We start from the raw sequence: 8,166 nt of genomic DNA on the forward strand, positions 1-8,166 counted from the left end.
CCTGGTGAGAGTAAAAGAAAACTCAAGAAAACCCAACTCTTTCGACAGAAAACTGGATCGGCTCCTTCTTACTCTTCATCACACTATCATAATTTTCATAACTTTATGCATATTGCCCAAATGCCACACCCACACATGCACAAATACATACCACACAAACATTACATGAAAACGTATAATTACAGGAGACAAAACCACAAATCTAACCGCTTTCGTGCACGTAAAAATATTTGTAAGAAGCCATCCCTATCACTAACCTATTATAGGAAAAATTGTCTTAAGCACCCTAACTTTAGAAAGCCATTTACAACAAAAATCCCTTCACAATTCCATCCAAAAGCAACCACCACCTGTTTTCTACCCAATCGATCTTCTAGTACCCCTCTGTATGAACCTACCAGCATTCCAGGCACTACAGAATCTACTATAGAAGTTTCTGCAGTCACCACTGGGCCCCAAATACCAACAGCCACCCCCGAGGCCAACGCTGCCAACACAGTGGCCACTGGGACCCCAACGCCTTCACCAGCCGCCCACAAGCGGAAGTGACTCCGGCCACCCCCGAGGCTAACGCGGCCACGACAATGGCGGCTGGGCCCCAAATACCTTGCCTGCACACAAGCAGAAATGATTCCAGCCACCCCGAGTTGCCACAACAGTCATCACGACTTAAGCTGAAACCACCAATATAATGACATCTGAACCCAAAACAACTCCAGCAATGGCTAATGTACCTTAAACCACCCCAACAATCACATCTAAACTCAAGAGTAATCCAAGCAAATACTGAATCTACCCCAATGACTACCCCTGAACCTAAAAACAGGATAGTAACCTCTGTGAAACCTGAAAGCATTCCAATAACCTCCACTGAACCCAAAATAACCACAGCAATCACCAGAGAAGCTGAAATCCCAGAAAACACTGCACAACCTGAAACTACTCCAGAAAAGACTAGTCACCAAGGAACCATCCCAGATACAGCCCTCAGACTCAAAATCGACTCAAATTATGCTGAACCCAAAACCACCCCAAAAAGCACTGCTGAACAAACTACCCAAGAGACCAACATTGAACCCAACACCACCACAAAGATCACCCTTGAACATAAAACCAACCAAATGACTAGCACCGAATAGGAAACCACCACCCAAAATTCCCGCTGAACACAAAACCAATCCTAAGAATACTTCAGAAACTGAAACTACCCCAACAAAATAACACTGAACCCTAAACCACCCCCCAGAAGCCACCCCAGATACTGAAACTACTCTGGAAAGCACTGCTGAATCTGAAACTATCCCCAAAAAACCACCATTAAGCCTGAAACCACTCCCAGAAAGCACTGCTAAAGCTGAAATTATCCCAGAATCCACCATTGAACCCAAAACAATCCTGGAAAAACCTACCAAAACCAAAACCACCCCCAGAAATCACTGATCAACATAAATCCACTCAACACCACTGAACTGGAAACCACCCCACAGACAACCAACTTTGAAACCACTATAGAAACTGCTGATGAATCCAAAATCACCCCTGGAAAGCAGTGATGAACATGAAGCCATATCATAAAACATTTCTGAACATGGAACCACCCCAGAAACCACCTGCAAACCCAAAATCACCCCCAGAGAACACCTGAACCTGAAACTACTCCAACAGCATATGACAAACCACCCCTAGAGACTACACCTGAACCTGAAACCACCTCAGAGACCACCAATGAAGCTAAAACTTCCCCAGAGATCACTGCTGAATCTGAAACCATCCCGACTACAATCACCAAATTCCATATCATCCAAGAAACCTCTGCTAAACCCAAAACCATCCAAGAAATCATCATTGGCCACAAAACCACCCTAGAGACTACCATTAAATTCAAAACCACCCCCATTAATAATTGTTGAACCTGAAACCACCCCAGCAATCCCTGTTGTGCTTAAAATCACCCCAGAGAATACCACTGTACCTGAAGCTGTCCCAGCAACAATCATTGAACACAAAACAGCTCTGTCAAAGTAGAGATTGCTATACTGCAATTTAGTAGCCTTAAGACATGCTAAAGGTAGAATAAATGAAATACTGGAGGAACAATCAAGAGTATCACTTAGAAATAGAAAAAGATGCAAAGACTAAGTGATGACCATGTCACTTCTGGGCTGCCAACTATGTCATCGCTATGTCAACCACCCATTGGTGACACTCTATACGGTCTCATTTTGGCCCCATATGTGCTCTTTTCAAGAAGTGCAGCTAAAACCCACAGTTTCTGAGGTTAGCTGGTAAGCTACAGCTATGACCAGGCATCGTTTTCCTGTCTCTCTTCCACAGAGCAAGAATGCACAATTAACCCCAGTCCGCACTCCCGTTGGCCCTCCTTGTCCAAACCTCACCTCTTGTCATTTTAATGATGCCATCAGTGGAAAAAGTTGACACAACAGAGAGAGGCAGGACAGATGAGCACTGCATAGCCCAGGAGTCGCATAACGTGGACCTTCCACTAACCTGCACCCTCTCCAAAGTGTCATAGTGATTGAAATAATTCCAAAATATTTAACAAATTGTGTTCTCCTTAAAACAATTGTACTCAAAGAGAAATTGCTTTTTCACTTATTATCACAGGTTCATTGCAGGGATTACTTTGTAGGGACAATGTGCTAAAATTTTCAAAAACATCCAGATGTAGCTTACTACTAACAGCAATTTATCAGAAAAAGTTTAGAAAACGTCCATGCTTTAACAAATAAAATTCATGACTCATCTTTAATTTTGACAACTTTTTAAAATACTTCACCAAAAAATTACCAACAAACCTCCACCTGGTACAGAGATTTTCATTGTTACTCTCTATCTTCCTTTGTCTTGTGCTGCTATAATAAAAATATGTGAGACTGAGTAAGCTATAAAAAACAGAAATTTATTTCTCACCATTCTGGAGGCTGGGAAGTCGGAGATCAAGGTGCCAGCAGGCTCAGCGTCTGCTAAGGCCTGCTCTCTGCTCCAAGATGGTGCCCTGCGGCTGCATCCTCCAGAGTGGAGGCATGCTGGGTCTTCACCTGGTGGAACGTAGAAGAGCAAAAGAGCCTAACGCTTATGAAGCCTCCTTTATAAGGGCTTTAATTGAATTCACAAGGAAGGAGCCCTCGTGGCCTAAATACCTCTTAAAGGCCCCACCTGATAATTCTAATCACATTGGCCATTAAGTTTCAACACCTGAACTTTGGAGGAGACACATTCAAATCATAGCACTCTATTTTATTACAAAAATATGTTAGAGATTCTGCTATTTAAAACAATATAATTGATAGATTTCTTAAATGAAAACATGTGAACTGTATTACATTACAGCATGCTAAAAGTGAATTAGCCCCTCCACACGTTGAAATTCCCCTTCTTTTCTCAACATATATCTCCACTATCCATACTACCAAACAAGATAGACTATAAACTACCATGGTATATCCCCTATTTATCCCTAGTTCAACAGCTCTTCTAACAAAAGACAATATTCCTGGATATAACATAACATGTAAATATTTGACCTTTGGATCTATAAGTATGTAGGTTAAATGCTAGTAAAGGTTATTTCATTTTGTTTCTATTTTTAACTAAAGACTAAATAAGTCCTATCATTTTCTTCCCACACTTAATTGATCATCTTTCGCACACTCCAGGGTGATTGCACCCCACCTTGGAGATTTTCAAGGAGGTGCAATTAGTGCCATGAGGTCTCTTGGCCCAGTTAAAAGTCTTTTTCACAAGGTTACAGATAACACAATCAAATAAAGAAACAGCTTCCAAGATAAAGGACCTCTGTTTGAACTTCACGATTCCTAGGTTTGAAGTTGTGGAAGAAAGAAAAAGGAAATGCCATGTGAAGGTTAAATTTAGCATAAAACCTGCGAAGTTTTCTTGCCAGCCTCTCAAAGCTAAATTGTCATTTGGCACAAAAATATATTAGCATCAATCAATATTGCAAATTATTTGTCTAACCTTTCTAAAATCCACACTATCATGGAAAGTGGAATGGAAACTATTGTGATGTCCTTACAATTAATCCTCAGTTAAATGTCTCCTTGAACGAAGGTCAGTGTGCCAGGTGGAAAACATTTTGGCTTCATTTAATAATTTTACTCTTTTCTCAAAAAAAAAATTCATCTCAAATATATGGGTAACTGATCACATTTTTTCTTTAGATTTCATTACAGTGCTAGAGATATGCATACAAACATAGAGGAAAAAACTTTAAAATATAAGAAAAGTTATATTAAGGAATCATATTTTAAGGAACACTTAACACTCACATACTGTTGGTGGGACTGTGAATTACTGCAACGTCTATGGAAAACAGTATGGAGATTCCTCAAGGAAATAAACGTAGGCTTATCATTTGATCCAATAATCCTACTACTGGCCATCTACCCAAAGGAATGGAGGTCATTTTATCAAAAAGACACCTACACTCGAATGTTTATTACAACACAATTGACAGTTGCAAAGATATGGAATCAACCTAAGTGCCCATCAATTCATGAGTGGATAAAGAAAATGTGGTATATATATACCATGGAGTACTACTCAGCCATAAAAAGGAATGAAATGATGTCTTTTGCAGCAATCTGGGTGAAACTGGAGACCATTATCCTAAGTGAAGTATCTCAGGAATGGGAAAAACAAACACCACATGTTTTCACTAATAAGTGGGAGCTAAACAACGGGCACACATGGCACAAAGAGGTAGCAGACACTGGAAACCAAGAAGGGGGGAAGGTAGAGGGGAATGAGGGGCAAAAACTTACCTATCAGGGAAAAACTCTATTCTGGAACGGGCACACTAAAAGCCCCAACTTAAGCCTTATACAAGGTATTCATGTAACGAAAACATGTGTACCCCTTTAATATTTTGAAATAAGCAAAAAAAGTTAAAGGAGATCAAGTTTAGCCTAGTAAATGTCAGAGTCATCATCCTCTCAGAGGATTCAAGGTTTCTTTTAACAGATCCTTTAAAAGTCTTTTCTGAAATAAATCTGAGAATATTTAATTAATTCAACTCTGTTCAATTAATTATGCTACTGATTTTGATGGTGAGTACCTATTCTTAAGCACAAGGCTGAGAATCTAGGTTAGTGAAGTTTGTGAGCTTTTCTTTTTCAACTCAAACTGAAATGATAAAAGGTTTTATTCAAAGACTCACGTGAATATCATCAACCTGATGTCATTTCTAGAAAAGTCAATACATTAAATTCTCCTGAAATTTTAGTTCAGGAGAACTATATTAGACTCTGTGTAAAATCATATTAAAAGACACCAAGAACAATAAGTTTCTATCAACTAAAGGTCTTCTTGAGGATGCAAGAGTTTAGATAGTTTTCAAAACTGACCGAAAGTACAATTTGTGCGGAAGAATATGGATCTGTGTTTGCTTAAGAAAAAAAAATACGCAAAGTATGTCTGCCAATTTCTACTCACTACAACTATCCTTTGTTTAAGAAAAGATCATCAGTCTACAAACGATCTCATCGACCGCTTTTTCATCACCGATAGTAATCCAGTGGGAGGACCATATATAATCACCAATATTTTTCTTCCACTTTTCCTTGTTAAACTTTTCAATTTCTAGTTACCATCAAGTGGAAGCTCATACACAGTAACTAATAAAGGCCAACCTGACAAGAGGGAGCCTCTACCAGGGTAAGTACGTGGATATTTGTCAATAAGGCCTTTACCTAAACTCCGTCAGCTTACAATTGAGTCTTGAATCAAGAACGCATGTGGGAAATGCCAAGGAATATTAATTGCAGCCAATCCAAAAACTCTAATGTGCCCTAAGAGACAGAGGTGAGATGCAATTTTTTTTTTAAGATTTAAAATTTTCAGTGACTGACTATGGCAAAGAAAAGAGTTTTCCTGTATTTAGGGAACGGTTGTTTTGGAAACAACCCTTGTAAGTAAGATGAAATGGAGAATGCAGAACCTTACCAGAGTAGAAAAGCCCTACGTTATCTTGTGGCGGGCTAACCTCCAGCTTCATCTCAACCACCGCCCTGCCGGTCACTGCCCTCCAGCCACGCTGGACTCCCCTTTAAGCTTAGCCGTCTTTCTAAACAGGGTTTACCTTGAACCCTCTTCCCACAATGCATTGTCTAGCTACTGTTACTCACTCTCAGCATCTATGTTACTTGAACAAAGTGGTCTTCCTGTCTATGCCTCACCTGTCCCAATCTGCATTGTCCCATCGCATGCTCTCTCATGGAGCCAGTGCTCATCACAGTTTCTAACTGGGTGTTGCTTTGTGTGTGTCCATTTAGGTAATGCCTGACTCCCCCACTTGTCCCACTGAGAGAGAAGGATTCTGTTTTGCTCACTGTTGGATCCTTAAGGAACAGCCTACTACTGCCGTATAATAGATTTGCCATAAATATGCATTATTTACCATGTTCCCAGCCAATTTTCCTTTGAATAAACTTTTCTTCCTAGGATAGTTTAATTTTCTGTAATGTTTACCTGAACAGGTAACAGAAAACAAACTAAATTAGCACTTACCAAAGAAAATGTCAGAGCACAAAACTTCCAACACATCCTCTATGGTTTATTTTCTATTCTGTGCCAAACATGAAATGATTATTTTATTCCTAGGGATGTTTGTTTACTGTAATATTTTTTATTCTCATGGTTTAGTATGCCCACAACCCTAGAAGGTCAAAAAGGAAATTAGTTAGCCAAACGAACAATTTCAATAAGTAAACACGCATCTAAACGTGATCTTTAGGCAGCTGTTATCACTCAAAGAATAAAGAAAATGTTATTACAAATGAACTAACTGAAATATCTAAAGTTAGAAAATCATTGTGTATACCCCCAGTGATTTCTTTGTGTGTGCAAAATCTTCAAGATTCAGTAGGAAAAAGAAACGTTTCCACTTCAAAAAAAAAATCAGTTTCAACTGAGATAATGGGTATCTTCCAATGTAAAAATAAATCAAAAAACTAAAATTGAGTCTATACTTAAACCCTATCTCAAAGAGTATATTGTACGTTATTCAAATGAACAAACAGTACCATAGATAAGAGCATTTGAAACATTTGCTTCAAAACCTACTGATCCTCCCTCTCACTCCAACCTCCAGGAAACTTGTATTTAACACTTGCTATATGCAAGGTATTTCTGCCATTCTCCCTAAAAATACAAAGTTTTTTTAAGTTCCAGTCTTAAGAAGAAACTCTCAGTCTGAGAGCATATAGAGGAGGTCTGGGGAAACGAATAGCTAATACAATATAGTTCAGGTGACAGCGCTGAGCGCAAGGTAAGAAAATAGGAAGGCTTAGGGACCATAGCCAAACAAAGTTTTGAAAGATAAATAGTAATTATCTAATCATGGGAACAACAGGGGGCAGAGAAGCCACTGCAGATTCCAGGTAGCAGCAATAGAGGCAGGGAGCACAGAGTGTGTTTAGAAAATTTCAAGTCCTCTCTGTTGGTGTAGCAGATATAAAAATAATTCGGGGCAGAATGAGGAGGATCTTGTATGTCACCCTAAAGAGTTTGGATTTCATCCTGAAGCTGTGGAAAGTCAACAAAGGATTTTTAAGCAGGGGAGCATCATGAATGCATTTGCTTTTCTTTTTAACATGAATACCTCGTGTATACACGGGAGATACTCAGAGAAATGAGTAAATCTGCATTTGCATTTTCGAAAAAGGATTCTGGCCATAGCTGGTAGGGAGTTCAAGGAAGGGTAGACGCTAGAGTAGGGCTTCAGTTTGGCAATTACAATACACATTGAGAAACTGAACTACAGCTGGAGACATGGAATAAGTCAAAGGATAGGATCAGGAATTGTTAATGAAATGAGCAGAAAAGATTCAGTTTCTTTAGGATGTGGGGAGTGTGGGGTCAGGGGCAAGGATGAAGAGGGGTTTTGACAAGTGAGAAGTCAAAAGTGACTTCCAGGTTTTTGCTTTGAAAGATTGTGTGAGTGGTCGTGTTATTCATTCCTAAGGGGCTATAGAGAAGGAGATGGAGGTAGGTCAGGTGAAGAAGACAAGTGACTAGTTTAGTCTGGAGATGTCAGTTTGAAGTCTCTGGTGGATATCTGAATAGAAAAGTGAGTGGACGTAGGATATACAGTTTTGCAGCTCAAAGAGACAGAGGTTGCATAAATAG

The sequence above is a fragment of the Propithecus coquereli genome, unplaced genomic scaffold (genome assembly GCF_000956105.1).
Source record: "Propithecus coquereli isolate 6110/MARCELLA unplaced genomic scaffold, Pcoq_1.0 Scaffold64, whole genome shotgun sequence".
Classification (NCBI taxonomy): Eukaryota; Metazoa; Chordata; class Mammalia; order Primates; family Indriidae; genus Propithecus; species Propithecus coquereli.